Raw genomic sequence first — 21,448 nt, forward strand, 5'->3', positions numbered from 1 at the left:
TAAATTGCTTTAGTCGTGTCTGACTCTTTGTGACCATATGGTCCCTAGCCTGTCAGGTTCCTCTGTCCATGCGATTCTCTAGGAAAGAAATCTGGAATGGGTTGCCATTCCCTTCTCCAGGAGATCTTCCCTAGTCAGGGATTGAAACTGTTTCTGATGTCTCCTGCATTGGCAGGCAGATACTCTACCACTAGCACCACCAGAGTCTGAAATGCAGTACTTGGGTGCAATCTCAAAAAAAAAAAAAGACAGAATGATCTCTGTTCATCTCCAAGTCAAATCATTCACTATCACTGTAATCCAAGTCTATGCCCCAACTACTAATGCCAAAGAAGCTGAAGTTGAACAGTTCTATGAAGATCTATAAGACCTTCTAGAAGTAACACCAAAAAAGAATGTCCTCTTCATCATAGGGGACTGGAAGTCAAGTAGGAAGTCAAGAGATCCCTGGAGTAACAGGCGAGTTTGGCCTTAGAGTACAAAATGAAGCAGGGCAAAGGCTAAGTTTTGCCAAGAGAACTCACTGGTCATAACAAACTCCCTCTTCCAACAACACAAGAGAAGACTCTACACATGGACAACACCAGATGTCCAATACCGAAATCAGACTGATTATATTCTTTACAGCCAAAGATAGAGAAGCTCTACACAGGTAGCAAAAATAAGACCAGGAGCTGACTGTGGCTCAAATCATGAACTCCTTACTGCAAAATTCAGACTTAAATTGAACAAAGTAGGGAAAGCCACTAAACTATTGAGACATGAACTAAATCAAACCCCTTAGGATTATACAGTATAAGTGACAAATAGATTAAGGAATTAGATCTGATAGACAGATTGCCTGAAGAACTATGGACAGAGGTTCATGACATTGTAGAGGAGGTAGGGATCAAGGCCATCCCAAAGAAGAAGAAATACAAAAAGGCAAAAATGGTTGTTTTAGGAGGGCTTACAAATAGCTGAGAATAGAAGAAAAGTGAAAGGCAAAGGATAAAAGGAAAGATATATCCATCTGAATGCAGAGTTCCAGAGAATAATAGCAAGGAGAGATAAAAAAAGCCTTTCTCAGTGATCAGTGAAAAGAAATAGAGGAAAACAATAGAATGGGAAAGACTAGAGATCTCTTCAAGAAAATTAGAAGATACCAAGGGAACATTTCATGCAAAGATGGACACAATAAAGGACAGAAATTGTATGTACCTAACAGAAGCAGAAGCTATTAAGAAGCGGTCGCAAAAATACACAGAAACTATACAAAAAGATCTCCATGACCCAGGTAACCATGATGGTGTGATCAGTCACCTAGAGCCAGAAATCCTGGAGTGTGAAGTCAAGTGGGCCTTAGGAAGCATCACTATGAACAAAGCTAATGGAGGTGATGGAATTTCAGCTGAGCTATTTCAAATCCTAAAAGATGATGCTGTGGAAGTGCTCTACTCAATACGTTAGCAAATTTGGAACACCTGTTCAGTTTTCATTCCAATCCCAAAGAAATACATTGTCAAAGAATGTTCAAACTACTGTGCAATCGCACTCATCATACACGCTAGCAAAGTAATGCTCAAAATCCTCCTAGCTAGGCTTCAACAATACATGAACTGAGAACTTCCAGATATTCAAGTGGGATTTAGAAAAGGCAGTGGAACCAGAGATCAAATCACCAACATCTGTTGGGGCATAGAAAAATCTAGAGAATTCCAGAAAAAAATCTTCTTCTACTTCATTGACTAGCCAAAGCCTTTGACTGTGTAGATCACAACAAATTGAGGAAAATTCATAAAGAGATGGGACTTCCACACTACGTTACCTGCCTCCTGAGAAAACTGTATGCAGATCAAGAAGCCACAGTTAGAACTGGACATGCAACAATGGACTGGTTTCTAATTGGGAGAGGAGCACGACAAGGCTATGCATTTTCACACTGGTTATTTAACTTATATTCAGAGTACATCATGAGAAATGCTGAGCTGGAGGAAGCACTAGCTGGAATCAAGATTTCTGGGAGAATTATCAATAATCTCAGATATGCAGATGACACACTCTTAGGGCAGAAAGTGAAGAGGAACTAAAGAGCCTCAGGATGAAAGTGAAAGAAGAGAGTGAAGAAGCTGGCTCAATACTCAACATTCAAAAACAAAGATCATGGCATCCGGTCCCATCATTTTATAGGAAATAGATGGGGAAACAATGGAAATAGACGGGGAAACAATGGAAATAGTGATAGATTTTATTTTCTTACGCTCTAAAATCACTGTAGATGGTGACTGCAGCCATGAAATTAAGAGACTTTTGGTATTGGAAGAAAAGCTATGACCAACCTAGACAGAATTTTAAAAAGCAGAGACACTGCTTTGCTGACCAAGTTCTGTCTGGTCAAAGCTATGGTTTTTCCAGTAGTCATGTATGGATGTGAAATTTGGACCATAAAGAAAGCTGAGCATCAAAGAATTGATGCTTTTGTAGTGTGGTGTTGGAGAAGACTAGAGAGTCCCTTGGAATGCAAGGAGATCAAACCTGTCAATACTAAAGGAAATCAATACTGAATATTCACTGGAAGGGCTAATGGTGAAGCTGAAATTCCTATACTTTGGCCACCTGATGCCAAGAACTGACTCCTTAGAAAAGACCCTGATGCTGGGAAAGATTGAAGGTGGGAGGAGAAGGGGACAACAGAGGATGAGATGGTTGGATGGCATCACTGACTCGGTGGACATGAGTTTGAGCAAGCTCTGGGAGTTGGTGAAGGACAGGGAGGCCTGACATGCTGCAGTCCATGGAGTTGCAAAGAGTTGGACGTAACTGAGCGACTCAACTGACTGAGCACCAACAAGATTTCACAGGAGGAAGTGACTGCAGATGTGTTAGAAATAGCAAGAGAACTAGAATGAGAACTGTTACTTTAAGGTGTGACTGAATTGCTGCCATCTCATGAAAAAATTTTAATGGACGAGGAGTTGCATCTTATTGATGAGTAAATAAAGTGGCTTCTTGAGAAAGAAGCTGCTCCTGGTGAAGAAGCTGTGAAGACTATTGAAATGACAAAGAGGATTTAGAATATGACATAAATTTAGTGATAAAGACTTTTTATGGACATGAGTTTGAGTAAATTCTGGGTGTTGGTGATGAACAGGGAGGCCTGGAGTGCTGCAGAAGATGGGGTTGTGAAGAGTCGGACACAACTGAGCGACTGAACTGACTGACTGAGTAATAAAGCAGCGGCAGTATGTGAGAGCATTGAGTCCAAATTTGAAAGTGGTTCTACCATGGATATGAATTGTATGCTACAGGGGAATGCTATGCTACTCTTTATTTGTTCATGAAATAGTCAACCATTGTGGCAAACTTCACTGTTGTCTTATTTTAAGAAGTTTCCACAGTGATGCCAATCTTTACCAAACACTGTCCTGATCACTCAGCAGTCATCAACTTTGAGACAAGATCCTCTGCCAGCAAAAGATAATGACCTGCTAAAAGCTTAGATGATGGTTAGTTTCTTTTTTGGAATAAAGTATTTTTAAGTAAGATATACACATTATTTTATTAGACATAGTGCTATTGCACACTTTTTAGACTACTGTGCTGTTCTCAGTCTCTCAGTCATGTCTGACTCTTTGCAACCTCATGGACTGTGGCCCGCCAGGCTCCTCTATCCATGGGGGTTCTCCCGGCAAGTATACTGGAGTGGGTTGCCATGCTCTCTGCCAGGGGATCTTCCCAACCCAGGGCTCGAACCCAGATCTCCCACATTGCTGGCAGATTCTTTACCATCTAAAACACCAGGAAAGTCCAAGAATACTAGAGTGGGTAGCCTATCCCTTCTCCAGGGGAACTTCCTGACCCAGAAATTGAACCGGGGTCTCCTTCATTACAGCTGGATTCTTTGCCAACTAAGCTACAGCATAGCATAAACATAACTTTTGTGTGCACTGGGAAAAGACTTTATTACAATATTTGCTGTATTGTGGTAGTCAGGAATGAAACTCACAATATCTCTGAGGTATACCTGTAGTTTCTTAGTGTTGATAACAAATTACCACAGGTCAGGTAGCTGAAAGCATCAGGAATTTATTCTCTCATAATTCTGGAAGTTAGAAATCAAGGGGCTGGAAGGACTATACGCCCTCTGAAAGTTCTTGGGAAGCACACTACTTGGTCTCTTTTAATTGTTAGATCTGGATAAACCTTGGCATTCAATGCCTTGTAATTTCATCACTCCCATCTCTGTCTCTATTGTCATCATGGCCTTCTTCCTCATATGTATCTCTGCATCTCTTCTCCTCTTATATAGACAATAGGTATTTACCTTATGGCACATCTTAATTTAGTATAATTTCATCTTAATACAACTAACTGTATCTGTGAACATTCTATTTCCAAGTAAGGTCACACTTGATGGTCTGGATAGACATAAACTTTGAGATGACACTATTCAAACAAATATACCTAAGATGTTTCATTTACTTTCTTCCACATTTCTTCTTAAGAATATGCCCTTAACTAATTTTTAGGCTACACTTCTGAGAAATCTGAAACCTAAAATAATTTTATATTATATTATATATTATATTATAGTATCATATAGTATATAGGGAGATGAAAAAGAAGAGAGAGCAAGTGTAAAGCTACTGTATGGAGGGCTGAGATTTCATAAATTATAGTCAAGTTACATCCTTCAACTTCAAGAACTCCTATGGACTTAAGTAATTTTCAAGACAGCAAGGAATTCAAAATAAAATGTCATATTAAAAGTCAAGAAAAATCTCAACTGATCCATCTTAATTCTTGAAAATTATTTTGCTTACAATTTTTATGTTTACATTGTTTATAATTATGTTCCATTATACTCACTAAAACAGTTTTTTTTTTTTTTTTTTGGTGCTTACAAACAACAATGCTAGGTGAAGTTGAAGTGTTATACGCTAAATTGTTGAGCCAAGAAAATACGACTAATCATTAACTCCTCAAATCATAAACAAACTGGAATTAAGGAAACAAATCTTAACTGATCGTTTCTAAGAATATATCTGTAGCTAGTAGAATATGTAAGACAAACATAAGAACTCACCATTCTAGCCATTGTGGATATATGATGTGTATATTAAAGGCCAAAACAAATCATCTCTTACATGAGTTAATGTCATAGTTTGTTGCTTAGTTGCTAAGTTGCATCTGACTCTTTTTGCAGCCCCATGGACTGTAAACTGCCAGGCTTCTCTCTCTGTGGTATTTCTCAGGCAAGAATATTGGAGCAGTTTGCCATTTCCTTCTCCAGGAGATCTTCCCAACCCAGGATTGAACCCACATGTCCTGCATTACAGGAAGATTCTTTACCATTCGTCATAATGGTAAATAGTCATTTTGAAATGTTGAGTTTAGATTTTTCTTTACAAAGAGTAACATACATCCTATTCTCTACAAATAGTAACATATATCCTATTCCTAAATCTGATCCTCAAATTATTTATGTTTTTATATTTATAACTCATTTTTCCAACAATCGATTGCTTTAAAGAATATAAATAGTATTTCTAAATGAAAAAAATAAATTGTTATCTGTTATTTTATGTTCAACTCCTTCAGCTCATCTGTGCCATGTCAATACGGTAACGGACAAAGAGAAAGATATAATAGTATTGCTCTCACAAGTCATTTTTAGCCTTTTCAAATTATAATAAGATAAACTATTTACAGATTCACAAAGACTTATGCTAAACAAGTATGGCAATTGCAGATAACACAGTATCTTGTTATTGTGATATTCTGTCAAGTAAATGCTTGAAGTTAAACACTTGACTCTCAGAAGAAAATTCAGGGCAGGGATTATGGAGGAAGGAGTGGTGATTTCAAATCCATTCTTACTGCTATGACATTGATTCTTTATTTGTTTTAATGTCAAAGAAGCAATGCAATGTTAAAACTATTCTCAGCTTCCAAATAGGAAATATTACTCCTTTATGATAAGAAAACAAATAAAAATAAAATGCATTGGTTTCTTATGTTATTGAAGTCAAAAAAAATAGAATAAAATGGAATGCTTCAAAAACTTTTGTCTTTCAAAAGTTTGGAAGGTCTGTAATTCAAAGAAAACTCAAACAGACCTTCATTTTAATAACATTTCAGTTTCCCATTTTAAACAGCTTCCATTATCACAAAAAGTCTCAACTAATAAATGTGTCTGACTGAAATCAGAAATGAAAAGCAATAAACATTTCCTATTTACCTTATTTTATCTGCATGGTCTTATGCCATTTTCATTCTAGAAGACTGTACAAGTGTGGAAACTGAGCAGTTTCAGGTACCTATATGACTGCAAGTTTTATTCTAGTACATCAGCTATACTCCCTTACAAAACCAGATAAATCAGAATCCTTGGATCTATAATAATCATACTATAACATAGAAACCCTCTGAAAGCTTAGCCCCTTATTTTCTAATCACCTTCTGAGCCTGTCCCTGAGTTTTGCACTAGGAAAGAAGAAACGTAGGTTGTAGTTAATTGTGAAGTATGTGCAATCAACACATTCCCTGATTGGAGCACTAAAAGACATAGACTTTCATTGCCTATTCAGTCAAGAGAGGTGTTTGAGATCTAAGGAAGAAGTGAAAAGTGGCTGTTTTTTCCAACCAAACAAGAGGGTGAGCTGGTCATTCACTGTTGCTTCTTAGGGAAAACAGATAAAAAAAATTGAAAGCAAAAGCAATATATGTGTGTATATATACATATGGTTGGTGGTGGTAGTTTAGTCACTAAGTCGTGTCCAACTCTTGCGATCTCATGGACAGAGGAGCCTGACAGGCTACAGTCCATGGGATTCTCCAGGCAAGAATACTGGAGTAGGTTGCCATTTCCTTCTCTATATATGTATATATATAATATATATATATATATATGTATGTGTATATATATATAAAATCTTTAATTCCAAATGACAGGAAAACAAGTAAATTCTGTACTATTAGCTTCTATCATTTTGGCTAAATGATAGGCATTTAGGCTTGAGAAAGTAGTCAGCTTAATTGAGGGCAGGAGTAAACAAACGGTCCTTGGCAATTCTTTAAAAATGTCATCAGACTGAACTAGTGGCTAATTTTCAGAGGTGACTAATAGCACACTTTTCACTGTGGATAAATTGTTATTGATGACAATGGCGAGAAAAGCAAACATCAAACAGAAGGCTTGGGTTTGTTTTAAAATCACTTTGATTTAAAACTTGGGCAGCGTGATTCCAGTTCTGCTTTTATATAAATCCTTGTTTGAATAGCAAATAGTAATACAAAGAACTTTTCAGAAACTTGAACCAGTGTAATGCAGTCGATATATAACCTACTTTTTTTTTTTTTTTTATAAATTTATTTATTTTAGTTGGGGGCCAATCACTTCACAACATTGCAATAGTTTTTGCCATACATTGACATGAATCTGCCATGGGTTTACATGTGTTCCCCCTCCTGGACCCCCCACCCACCTCCCTCCCCATCCCATCCTTCTGGATCATCCCATTGCCCCGGCCCTGAGCCCTTGTCTCATGCATCGAACATGGAATGGTGTTCTGTTTCACATATGATAATATACATGTTTCAATGCTATTCTCCCAGAACGTCCCACCCTCACCTTCTCCTACTTTTATACTGATATAAATAGATCTACATATGTGTGTATACATTTACATAGTAAAATCACCAATATGAAGAAACTATCAAGATCAAAGCTAAATGTGATACTACATGTAGAAATTGCGTCTTTAAGAAAATAAAACATTATTACTTGATGATTTCAGGCACAAGAACCTCAGTGGCAGGAATAATGTGAAAATGACTGTATTAACCTTTTAAAGACTAGTAATGATTTTCATAATATATTTCTTCTGAAGGCAAAACAAAAAAATTACATTTAAAAATTTTACCATTAAGAGGACATTATTGTAATGACATCTGTGTTGGTGGCACATAGCCTACCCCATTTTATGTCTAACAGGAACTCTAAGGCAGCATCTGTACAATCAAATAAAGCATGACAGAGTGGTTAATTGTTGCAGCATTGAAGCATGAATGCTGTCTGATTAACAGAATTGAAACTGCTCCAGTCATACTCTATTGCATGCATCGTTTCGCTTCTTTTCCATATGCAGTTGTGGTCACTGAAGTGCGGTTTCTCCCTGGCACACTGTAGTATTTCCTGTCCACCTGCTGCCTCTTGACTTCTATGTCAGGATGTTGTGAGTGCAATTCTCTTTTTGCTCAGAAGCATGCTAATTAAGGTCTATTGTCTAACTGAGATTCTGCTATAAAGAGCACTTGAAAAATATCCCAACCCTCTTGCCCTGAAGAATAGGTAGAAACAATAATACAAATGTATTTGTCAATTGCCTTTGAGTTACATGTTGTATTCTGACAATGTTACATACACAGGACTTCCATTCACTTCATTAATTGTCTGGCTTAACTCTTTGCTATCATTTTTCAATATCTACAGAAAATAAACTTATGAAGGAGAAATAAATGGACATGAAGATAAATATACTTTCCTACTTTTGTCATGCCCAATGCTACAACATTGCTTTAAATCAATCAATCAATTTGTTTTTTGTTTTTTCCCAGGATGTCAGTTCAAGTTTGCTTATACCTACTACTCCTTTTCCAAAGGATTAAGCAACTGTTTTTGGGTGTATGGAAATAATGTGTTAAGATATTATACAACATTATCGGTTTGTCATTATGAAACAGCACCAGAAGTCTTGTGTTGTGACTTGAAAATCATTAAAAGTTTGACTAGAGCAGGTTACGTATCCTTTTAGGCCTTCATTTCTTATATGAATTAGAATAGAATGAATACATGACTTATAAAAACTCATTAATTCTGATATTTCTGTAGTTCCATTCATGGTTTATTCCTTGGTCAATGTAATTGCATATGTAGATTCATTTTGGAACCAAATATATTTATTTATATCAATAACTAAAGAAATGATACAGATACCATAACACATACTAATAGAGCTTTCCCCTATGCAATTAATTTTCTATTAGTAAATGTCTTTGAGATCTAATGAGTATAAACAGTAGTGCAAGCATTTTAGATATCATGAAGGTTTTAAGGTGGCAAAAACAAGAAAATCCTTTCTTCACAGCATATTCTTCAAATCCTAAAATGAGTAAAATTCAACCTTGTAAAATTATCTTTTCTATCTGTAAACATTATGGGATAATATGTTTATATTTTTAAAAAGTATAAATATTTGTATGTAAAGTCACCTTTGACTGAGGGTAGACAGAGTTATTTACATTAACCATCTATTTTAAAAATCAAATAGTTTATTTCAATAAATATCCAGCACTTATCCTCTAACAGCATTATTCTTCTTGCCTCTCAGCCATCTCACTACTTCATATTCTTGCCACTTGCTAACTATACAAATATTTGAAGTGATTTTATATTGTTTCATTGAATCAAAAAAACATAGGCTCTGGCACAACTGAACTTGTTTGACTCTTCAAGATGGTTTGAATCGTCAATCTAAGATGTGATCTTAGTCAATTTAATCATTAAACATATTTGCTTATCTAACAAATGGGTACTACTGCCTGCTTTGAAATTTTAAGATAATAGAATATTATTTGAAGTGGATGCAGTAAAAGATACTTAAAATCCACTTAAGTTTCAAATGATTGTGTATACTAATAATATAGTGGGCTATATTTTTGAATATATTTGTTTACTATTAATGATCAGTACACTGATCTAATGAAATAAAGCACAAATTGTCACCACTTTCAGGTCAAAGTCACTCATACATATCTCTTGATTCTTCCCTGTTTTCTTAATTCCTACTGCCACTGACCTATCAGGTTATCATTATTCCATACTGAAATGGAGCAGGACACTATGGTACTTGTCCCCCAAGTCCTCTGCCTGCCTTTTGCCTGTGGAAACACTTTAGCCCAATAAATTTTAATCTCACTTAAGAAATTAGAACATGCAGGAGAAAAGGAAAACAAAAGAGACCAAACAGTAATAATGTAGTCATTAAGTAGTTAACTCCTTCTCAAGGGCTATAGATAATATTTGGACCCTTATCTTTTGAGCTGTCTTATAGATACTGAAACTCCCACTGGGTGGACAAAGTTAACAATGAGATGACCAGACTATAGCCATGACATAAGCTGCTACAATTCTAAGAATTGGCCTAAGGATGTGGGAACAAATTGATCCTTGAAATGAAGATTGAAAAGTGAAAGTGAAGTCGCTCAGTCGTGTCCGACTCTTTGCGACCCCATGGACTGTAGGCTACCAGGGTCCTCTGTCCATGGGATTCTCCAGGCAAGAATACTGGAGTGGGTTGCCATTTCCTTCTCCAGGGGACCTTCCCAACCCAGGGATCGAACCCGGGTCTCCCGCTTTGCAGGCAGACGCTTTACCATCTGAGCCACCAGGGAAGCCAAAATGAAGATTAACTAGACTTAAAACAATCAAGATGGCACTGATCAGACCACCAAGGACCAAGTTCAAGATGACTGTCAGAGTTGACAGTGCTGTCTTTGCATTTAGACCTCTCCCTCAGTCTATAAAAGCTCTTGCCCACTGATTGTCAATGGTGGTGGTAGAGTTGCCTTTGGACAGGAGCTCACCCTTTCCTCAGATTGCTGGCATACGAAATAGAGCAAACTTTCCATTTCACCAATCTGGCCCCCTTATTGGCTTTTGAGTGGTGAGCAACTGAACCCCACTTTTGGTTACAAAACCACAACTATTTTAATAAATGTATTAAATGTATCTCTTCATTATTCTCTGGTCTATTTTCTCTTTTAATTTTATAATATTCCATTGGGTTAGGATTCTAGTCATAACTTTCTCAATTTTTGCACTCTCTAACATAGTTGCTACTGACTGAAAGGTAAAGAGTGAGTCTCTTTGCAAACTCTGAAACATCTTTGCAAATTTCCTAATATCCGTGTGGGTGATTAGTCGCTCAGTCATGGCCAATTATTTGTGACCCCATGGACTGTAGCCCACCAGGCTACTCTGTCCATGGGATTTCTCAGGCAAGAATATTGGAGTAGGTTGCTATTGCCTTCTCTACAGGATCTTCCCAACCCAGGGATCGAACCTGAATCTCTTGCATCTCTGGCACTGGCAAGCGGATTCTTTACCATTGTGCCAACCAGGAAGTCCCATAAAACTTATGGTAAAACTCAAAACTTTTTGGCCAACCCAATATTTGTACTAAATTTCTGCCTTACAAAATTTCAGTTCAGTTCAGTTCAGTCACTCAGTCATGTCCGACTCTTTGTGACCACATAAATCGCAGCACACTAGGCCTCCCTGTCCATTGACAACTCCCAGAGTTTACCCAAACCCCATGTCCATCGAGTCAGTGATGCCATCCAGCCACCTCATCCTGTCATCTCCTTCTCCTCCTGCCCCCAATCCTTCCAAATTTAAGATCCATGAAATAGTGCTCTAGGAGAAATAGTTGAACAGTAAAAAAAAAAAAAAAAGATTAAGTTATCAGAGATCTGAATAGAATACAAAATCAAATTTGATTTGAATCTTAACAATGTGATTTTAAAGTATTATATTATATTCAATATAATATATTGAAGTATTACATATAACTTGAAGTATTATGGCCAACCTAGATAGCATATTAAAAAGCAGAGACATTACTTTGCCACCCAGGTCCCTCTAGTCAAGGCTATGGTTTTTCCAGTAGTCATGTATGGATGTGAGAGTTGGACTATAAAGAAAGTTGATCACCAAAGAATTGGTGCTTTTGAATTGTGGTGTTGGAGAAGACTCTTGTGAGTCCCTTGGATTGCAAGGAGATCCAACAAGTCCATCCTAAAGGAAATCATTCCTGAATATTCTTTGGAAGGATTGATGTTGAAGCTGAAACTCCAATATTTTGGCCACCTGATGCGAAGAGCTGACTCATTGGAAAAGACCCCGATGCTGGGAAAGATTGAAGGTGAGAGGAAAAGGGGATGACAGAGGATGAGATGGTTGGATGGTATCACTGACTCAATGTACATGAGTTTGAGCAAGCGTTGGGAGTTGGTGATGGACAGGGAGGCCTGGCGTGCTGCAGTCCATGCGGTCACAAAGAGTCAGACACAACTGAGCGACTGAACTGAGCTGAAGTATTCTCTCTATATATAAGTATTATATGTAAGTATTTATTTTATATATATATATATGTAAGTATTATATATATATATATATATATATATATATATATATATATATGTTAGAGTTGGTTTCCAGTTCTGCTTATAAGAAGCTTAGAAGTCATCAATATATCCTAACAACAAGTAAAAAACTGAGCAGAATGAAAAATCAACAATTATTCTTGGATCCATAAGATAAGGGAGCACAGAGGACAGATTGCTTACCCCCTGGATTGAAAAGAAACAGACAAATACCTGGAGTTATGACTCACCAGAGCTGACACAAATGACTGTAACTGCTGGAGGAACCAACACTGTGTTAGGAAAATCTGGACTGAAACCGACGAATTGCTGGAGGTTCAGTGTGGATAGCTTTGAAATTTAAAAACAACAGGGGACTCAGTCATGGAGGGCCCTACATTATTGTGAAATCTACCACTAGGAGGTCATCTAGGTTCTCACACTAAATATCAGAGAACAACTCCCGTTTCCAGCTGGAGAAAAGGAAAAGGAACCATTTTGAAATACTCCAGAGCTCTGTGTTCTTCTTAAGGCCTGTCCTCTGGAGAAACTAGTAATACAGAACCTCACCTGCTGGGATGTAATCAAAGCTGCCTGAGTGCATGCTAACTCACTTCAGTTGTGTGTGACTCTTTGTGACCCTGGGCTTCCCTGATAGTTCAGTTGATAAAGAATCTGCCTGCAATAGGAGACGCCTGTTTGATTCCTGGGTTGGGAAGATCCACTGAAGAAGGGATAGGCTACCCACTCTAGTATTCTTGGGCTTCCCGTGTGGCTCAGCTGGTAAAGAATCTGCCTGCAGTGTGGGAGACCTGGGTTTGATCTCTGGGTTTGGAAGATCCCCTGGAGAAGGGAAAGGCTACCCACTCCAATATTCTGGCCTGGAGAATTCCATTTACTGTATAGTCCTTGGGGTTGCAAAGAGTTGGACATGACTAAGCTACTTTCACTTTCACTTTTTGTGACCCTATGAAACATAGCCTGCCAGGCTACTCTGTCCATGGTATAATTCAGTCAAGAAAACTGGAGTGGGTTGCCGTGTCCTTCTCCAGGGAATCTTCCCAACCCAGGGATCAAACCTGTGTCTCTTAGTCTCCTGCATTGGCAGGCAGTTTCTTTATTACTTGAGCCATCTGGGAACCCTTAATCAGACCTGATGTTTCATTAGGGGAAAGGGTAATACACAATATAAGCATATTCTAGCTAGCCTGTCCCACTAAAGCAAGAGGAGAAAAAACAACTGAGAAGCACCTATCAAATTCAGGTGTCAGCTCACTAAAACACCTGGACCTATTTGTAGGACTACACAACACTCCAGCTCCACCACATCTCACTGCCATTTCACTAAAGGTTTATTTGCAGCAGCTCCTTTTACCCAATATATCATGCCCAGGCTTCAAGAAAAAAACTATAAGCCATGCCAAAGGCAAAAAGGGCAATTTGAGAAGACAGAACAAGCATCAGAACCAAATATAGCAGAGAAATTAAAAATGTCAGAAAGTTATCAGGGATGAAAGGGACATTTGCATGTGTTCTAAATCCCTTCAGGTTTGTCCAGCTCTTTGCAACCCTGTGGACTATAGCCTGCCAGTCTCCTCTATCCATGGGATTCTCCAGGCAAGAATACTGGAGTGTGTTTCCATGCCCTTCTCCAGAGGATCTTCCGAATCCAGGGACTGAACCTGAGTCTCCTATATTGGCAGGTAGATTCTTTACCAATGAGCCACCAGGGAAGCCCAACTTCCAGCCTTAGTCTGAAAGAAATACATACTGTGACCTCCTCTATAAGCTAAATGCTATTGTCTTTGGGGGGTAAGAGTTTTCCTTATTCACTCTCGTCCCATCTCCTGCTCTGCCAGTCAATCAGCAACCAGCAATGAGAGTCCAAGCTAGGATCCCCATACATACTCTCTGCCTCCATTGCACACTGCCCCTGAGAATACCTGGATGCCCCCACTACCCTCATAGAGTAGCATTCACACTCCATCATTCTCCCCTGTGGTGGTTTATGGGTGACTCAGGGTTTGAATGTTATTATTATAAATTAGTAAAAAGAGAAAAGGACAAGGGTGAAGGGATATAAAAGTTATAAAGGGCTATGTCTAGCCTAACAGTCTATATAGCATGTGGGACAGGCAATACAGTTAGAAGCGAAGAGATTAAGGTTAAGGTGGTTACAGTGACCCAAGGGTACAGATAGAGGTGTGTCAGTTAGACTCCTATAACAAAATCTTCAGCCTAGGTGGTTTATAAAAATCAGAAATATATTTCTCAAAATTCTAGATGCCAGAAGGCCCATTTCCTAGATAGCTGTCTTTTCACTGTTAGCCTCACATGGCAAAAGTGACAAGGGAGCTCCCTTGATCCTCTTTTCTAAGAGCACTAACCCCATTCGTGGGGCTTCTCTGGTGACTAAGTGTAAGGAATCTGCTGCCAATGCAAGAGATACAAGTTCAATCCCTGGGTCAGGACGATCTCCTCGAGAAAGAAATGACAACCCATTCCAGTATTCTTGCCTGGGAAATTCCATGGACAGTGAAGCCTGGTGGGCTACAGTCCATGGGGTTGCAAAAGAGTCAGACATGACTTAGTGACTAAACAACAACAACAATCTCATTCATGAGGGGTCTGCCCTCATGACCTAATCACCTCCAAGCCTTCACTTCCTAATACCATCACCTTGGTGATTAGGTTTCAACATATGAATTTGGGGGTGACACAAACAGGAAGAAAAAAATGATATCTAAAAGTTTGTCAGCAATCTACTTGGAAAAACAAAACTACCCATGGTCAAAGTATATTTAAATAATTACTAGTCAAATACAGGAAATCAGTCCTGAATATTCACTGGAAGGACTGATGCTGAAGCTGCAACTCTAATACATTGGCCACCTGATTCGAATAACTGACTCACTGGAAAAGACCCTGATTCTGGGAAAGTCTGAAGGCAGGAAGAGAAGAGGACAACAGAAGATGAAATGGTTGGAGGACATCACCGACCTGATGGACATGAGTTTGAGCATGCTCTGGGAGTTGGTGATGGACAGGGAAGCCTGGTGTGCTGCAGTCCATGGCGTCACAAAGAGTCAGACATGACTGAGTGACTGAACTGAACTGAATTAAGTCAAATACATTTTAAAATTCTTTTATAGTTATTGAATTTATACCTCACAGTATATATTTTATTTTATACTTTATGTTTACTTTATAAATTTATGTCATTTCAATTTTTAATAATGAAAATGTCATCAATCATTGGGAAGAAATCTAAAAAGAAAAGATAATAAACCTGACTTCACTGCTTTTTGTCAGTTTATTATCATTATCATTGGTCCATATACATTTTTGGAATAAGGTACTCTATCTATTTTCCACTGAACCTCAAGTGCCATATAAACTGTAAAATAAAGACCCTGAAGACCCTGTGCATTTTGATATCATGACTTCAAAAGAATTCAGTATGACACTTAATGACACTGTCATTAAGACTTAAAGACATAATTAAGAAGCAAGCACTAAATCTCTGGCAAAGAAGGAACAATTATTCATTTCATCTTTCTAGCATGCTTCAGATAATTCTATAAAAAAAATAGGACAGACAAACTAATCATTGCTAAAAAGAAATTTGAATTTCATATTTATGTATATAAAATGATTATATTTGAATATGTATATATAATCTACGTTCGAAAACTGACATTGGAAAACTATAGTCCCATGTTTTCAACCCAAAGTATGGCATTTTAGGGCTTCCTGGGTAGTTCAGCTGGTAAAGAATCTGCCTGCAATGCAGGAGACCTGAGTTTGATCCCTGGGTTGGGAAGGTCCCCTGGAGAATGGAATGGCAACCCACTCTAGGATTCTTGACTGGAGAATCCCCATTGACAGAGGATGCTGGCAGGCAACAGTCCACGGGGCTGCAAAGAGTTGGACACGACTGAATGACTAAGCACCACAAAACAACACCAAATTATTATTTTTACAATAATGAATAAAAAGTAAGCATTATTCAGTTACATTTTTAAGGTAAATGTATTATTAGATTTAATTTCTTCCTTTTTTTTTCTAGTCTTATTGGGAAAAATTTGTATCAGCAAATAGCGATATGAGTAGAACTGCTAAGTCATTGGACAAGGAAATGGCAACACACTTCACTATTTTTACAGAAGGTCCTGGCAGGCTACAGTGCATGGGGTTGCAAAAGAGTCAGACATGACTTACAAACTAAATGACAACAACGTTAAATTATTGGTCTCTTAGTTCCGCCACATTCTACTGAATTATACTGCTTAAGTATTTAGTTTAGCATCTTTCTTAGCATTTTTCTCAGACACATTCAGCTATAGTTCTTGAAAATATCTGTGTAGCTGCTTTCCTGTTCATTTGTGCAATTAGAACATTGACTCTTGCCTAAGGAAACTTTGTATAATTATAAAATTTGACTTCATGAATTATTTACTTTTAATTAATTCATTACACTTTTATGAATGGTCAGCTACAGAATTAATATCTGGATAATATTAACTATAACTTAAAATTACTTCCAGTAAGGTTTCCATGATGGGACACACTGTTGGTTCTATGGGGGAAAATGGACTATTAATTGCTGACAGCCTAGGTGTTAATTTTCTTTTTTTAAAGAATTTTGAAGAAGAAAGACATAGATTAATTCAAATCCCTGGGCTAAATTTTCTGATTTTGTATGGCTGCTAAGAAACCACAACTTCATGGCACTGCAAATTATAATTTCCTACATATTTGCCTTAAATTCTCTCCTACATTTGGTATTTCCAGATTGAAAAATATGTAGTGATTTAGTGAATAGCAACAATAATAATAAACATTGCTGCTGATCAATTAGAAAATATTCTAGGACTTCCTTTTTGACACAGAATCCACCTGCTAACACAGAAGTCATAGGTTCGATCCCTGATCTTGGAAGATCCCAGATGCTATGGAGAAACTAAGCCCATGTGTCACAGTTATTGAGCCTGCGCTCTAGAGCCTGGAAACCACAACTACTGAAGCCTGTGCACCTAGAGCCTACAGCCCATGGTGCACAAAAAGAGAAGCTACTGCAATGAGAAGCCTGTGCACCACCATGAAGAGGAAAGTCCATGAAGCAACAATGACCCAGCACAGCCAAAAATAAATAAGTAAAGATTTTAAAAAGAACTTATTCTGGAGCTTTAACTTTAATAGCTATCGTATACCTACATTTTTAATATTAATATAACAATATTACAAAGAAGATTTTGTATATGCAGATGAGGAGATGGTAACTCTGCAAAGCGTTACTCTCAAGAAACAAGGTTTTGAATCCAGAATTTGATTTAATATAAGTTTTAGGAAAAGAGTGTGATCTTTCAAAAAAAAAAATCTGTATAGCACATGGTGAGTTTTCTAGCACATTGAAAGGGCTAAGAATGCTCATTTACAATTCAGTTTATTAATAACAGCATAAGAAAAACCAGAAACTAAATTGCTGAAACTGTTACTGTGTCCATAGAGGGGAGACCATGACAAACGGCAGTGTTCATGAAAATGGTACAAAACAGTACTATTAGAGAAGGGTACCCTCTGGAGTGAACGTGGGCAGGTCCATTGCTGTGAATCTTAGGGGTACTTAAAGGAACATGCTGAGGAGAATGTCCCTTATTAAATATTAAAGTTTTAGGACAGGATTGAAGGAATACGAGTTGAGCAGTTTGTCATTTTAACAAAACCTCTCCGGCTACTGTTGGGGTTGGGCAGGGTTGGTGTAGTAGTGTTTCAAAAAGTAGGCAGCACAGAGTAAAAATTTTCTTCATGTTAACCTTGCATTAGTCCTACACATCAAAAATATTAAAATATGCAGCAATATATTGAGAAAAGTGTTTCTTTTCATATGCCTAATTGATAACATTATACTTGTAACTGATTTTTAAAGACAAATTAAGGAACTGATGTTTGTTACTTATTATATTCCAGGGCCTGCAATGGGTCCATAAATGACTGCCTTTAATTCTAATTTTGAGAGTGCTATTAAGTTTGGATGAGATAACTAAAACTCAGAATGGCGTAGGACATTTTTCCAAGTCCAATATTGAAGGATTCAAAAACAAACCCAGATAGTATCAAGTAATTCTCTTTCCAATATGATTCAAACATTGAAGAACAAAGAAGATAATTAACAGATAAAACTTATTTCTTGAAGACATATTCATGGACATGACAAAAACAACATACTGAATTGTTCTCAAATGACACTCAAACAGGTATTACATGTAAGTGGCATGTATGGGTTGGTATGCCAGTACAAGAGGGGTGGTTCATGAGCAGTGGACATCTTGTGCTAAGTCAATTCGGTTGAGTCCAACTCTGCAACCGCATGGACTATAGCCGGCCAGGCTCCTCTGTCCAGGGGATTCTCCAGGCCAGAATACTGCAACGGGTTGCTACTGCCCTCCTCCAGGAGATCTTCCTGACCCAGGGATCAAACCCATCTCTTCTTAAGTTTCCTGCATTGGCAAGCAGATTCTTTACCACTAGTGCCACTTGGGAAACCCAAAAGATGGGCTCATCTGGGATATCATATGCATACCCCTGGTAGCTCAGATGGGAAAGAATCTGCTTGCAATGCAGGAGACCCAGGTTCAATCCCTGGGTCAGGAAGATCCCCTAGTGAAGGTAATGGCAACCCACTCCAATATTCTTGCCTAGAGAATTCCATGGATAGACCATAGTGTCGCAGAGAGTCAGACATGACTGGGCGGCTAACACAGCAACATGCATCGAATACTTTTTTCTAGACCATATGAATAGTAATTTTAATCCAATTCACAAATATATGTTAAAAAACCATAAAACTAAATTTACTTGTGCAAAATACTTCATGAATAAACACAGAATTTTCTCAGGGTTTTCTTGCCATTTCATAGAATATCTGTTATCAATAAAGTGCAATGAAAAGAAAAAAAAATAATTCAGTATCCTCACACTAAATACTCCAGGTACTTAAAAATTTAACAGCTTAGAATTAATGCTTCTAATGTAACATGGTCAGCACATAAATATTTAATCTCACTTCTGTAAACTTCAGATTTAGCATATATTGTTGTAAGAGTTCAATAGCATTAGTGCATATAGAAGTAAAGCCCATTAAGTTCATTTTAGCCAGTGCTTTCAGCCTCCAAAACTCTTACCAGAACTATTTTATGGGGGATTGCTACCTAGTCATCTTCTCCCTTTAAATTTTCCTTACTGTTTTTGTTTAGTCACTGACTTATATCCTAGTCTTTTGCAACCCCATGGACTGAAGCCTGCCAAGCTCCTCTGTCCATGAGATTTCTCAAGCAAGAATACTGGAGTGAGTTGTCATTTCCTTCTCCAGGGGATCTTCCAACCCAGGGATCGAACCTCTGTCTCCTGTATTGGTAGGCAGATTTTAAACCACTGAGTTACATGGGAAGCCCCAAATGGATGCAACAAGACTTTTTTGTTTATTTGGATTTTTTAAGACAAGAAAGTGAGCAAAGTAGGAGAATGGGCAGAACTAATTCCTAAAATGGTTACTCATTCCTTGAACAATCTATCAACTGCATATACACTTGGACTCCATGCATTGCTATAGAGATGGATAGGAAGTAATTTCTTATTGAGAAATGAAGCTGTCTTCCACTGAACACTGCATAGCTAAATCCAAAGTTCAAATGTCAGTAGACACTGTGTCTTGACACCTACTTTACAATGTCACTGTCCCTTCAACTTGCTGCAAGGTTTTGGCACTTCAAAATCAGAGGACTGAATTGTCATCTTTGGGTGAGACTGCCTTCACACAAATCTTCAAGAAGCTTTAAACTACTTAAGATCCTTTAAACTACTAGAGTAGAAATAAATATTAGAACTTGGATGATGTCTCAGATATCTTTTATACAGACAGGTATCAAATGTCTAAAACAACACAAGATGCTTATTTGAACATGAGTAATTTAACAAAAAGGGGAAGTTGAACTAGGATATTATTTTTTGTCCTTTCCTCTGGCTCTTTTGAAATAGAGCATTAAAAGCTTGTCCTGATGATACAGGCTTTGATTGTGACACTTACCAGTCATCTATAGTTTGAATTTGAAAAAAAAAAATGCAAAAGCAAACACTATTAGGGAAAGCTATTTCTTTAAATCATGTAAGAGTAATTTATGCCTGTGAGAAGACAGTGTGTCAGCAAAATTGTTAGGTTGATGATTAAAAGATGTGTGCAGTTTAATAAGGTTTGTAGGTCGGTGAATTGGCTTCAGGACTTCAGGCAGGAAGGAAAACAGATTCAAAACAGCTGAACATAAAAACTGCAATAACGAAAAAATGAAAACCATGAAGAAGAAAATGAGAAGCCTAAAACCAAATTGTTCCCTCAAACATGGAACCTGATATCCAATAATAATCACATACAATATATTTCCAATAAAATATGAAATAGCTAGCGAAGATTTATAATTGCCACACAGCACCTACTAAGTCTCACCTGGTGTGGTTTCCTAGACTATCAGAAAATATATGGGTCTGTAATCCAGATTTACCAGTCTGTTTTTAATGATACGTTCCCAAGTTTGTGCAACTATCAGTAAAGGAAAAGCAGAAGTAATCAAATTTGTGAATTTTTCTGTTTCACTTTTTAGTGAATAACTTTTAAACTGTTCATAATAATAGTATAAATATAATATAACAATAATAGCTACAACTTACTGTGTGCTAGACACATTGTTCAATTGTCCAAATATAAATGCAAATATGAGCAGGAAAATTAATGTCAATATGTTTAGAGAAATTATAGGTGAACAAATAGACATTCATGAAGGAGATAAAATAAGAATAATAAAAAATGGGCATTCAAATCTACCTTTTTTTTTTAACTTAATTTTCTATGATGAACCTAGTCTTAACTCGTCCTACTAGCTCAGTTGGTAAAGAATCCGGAGACCCCATTTCTATTCCTGGGTCGGGAAGATCCTCTGAAGAAGGGATGGACTACCCACTCCAGTATTCTTGGGCTTCCCTGGTGTCTCAGCTGGTAAAGAATCCACCTGCAATGCAGTAGATCTGGGTTTGATCCCTGGGTTGGGAAGATCCCCTGGAGAAGGGAACGGTTGCCCACTCCAGTATCCTGACCTGGAGAATTCCGTGGACTGTATAGTTCATGGGGTCACAAAGAGTCAGATATGACTGAGTGACTTTCATTTTCACTTTTAGACTTAAGTCTAAATTTCTATATTCCCAGACTGGAATT

At 37.6% G+C, this 21,448-nt stretch overlaps 1 non-coding gene across 1 annotated transcript; it reads right to left on the reverse strand.

Annotated features, from left to right (window-relative positions):
- Window positions 1-10,362: 10,362 nt before the first annotated feature.
- TRNAC-GCA (transfer RNA cysteine (anticodon GCA)) lies at window positions 10,363-10,434 on the reverse strand. The gene has a single exon. It is a non-coding gene; the product is annotated as a tRNA-Cys (tRNA).
- Window positions 10,435-21,448: the final 11,014 nt, after the last annotated feature.

Source organism: Giraffa tippelskirchi, chromosome 2 (genome assembly GCF_054371585.1).
Source record: "Giraffa tippelskirchi isolate mGirTip1 chromosome 2, T2T-mGirTip1v1.2.pri, whole genome shotgun sequence".
In the NCBI taxonomy this organism is placed as follows: domain Eukaryota; kingdom Metazoa; phylum Chordata; class Mammalia; order Artiodactyla; family Giraffidae; genus Giraffa; species Giraffa tippelskirchi.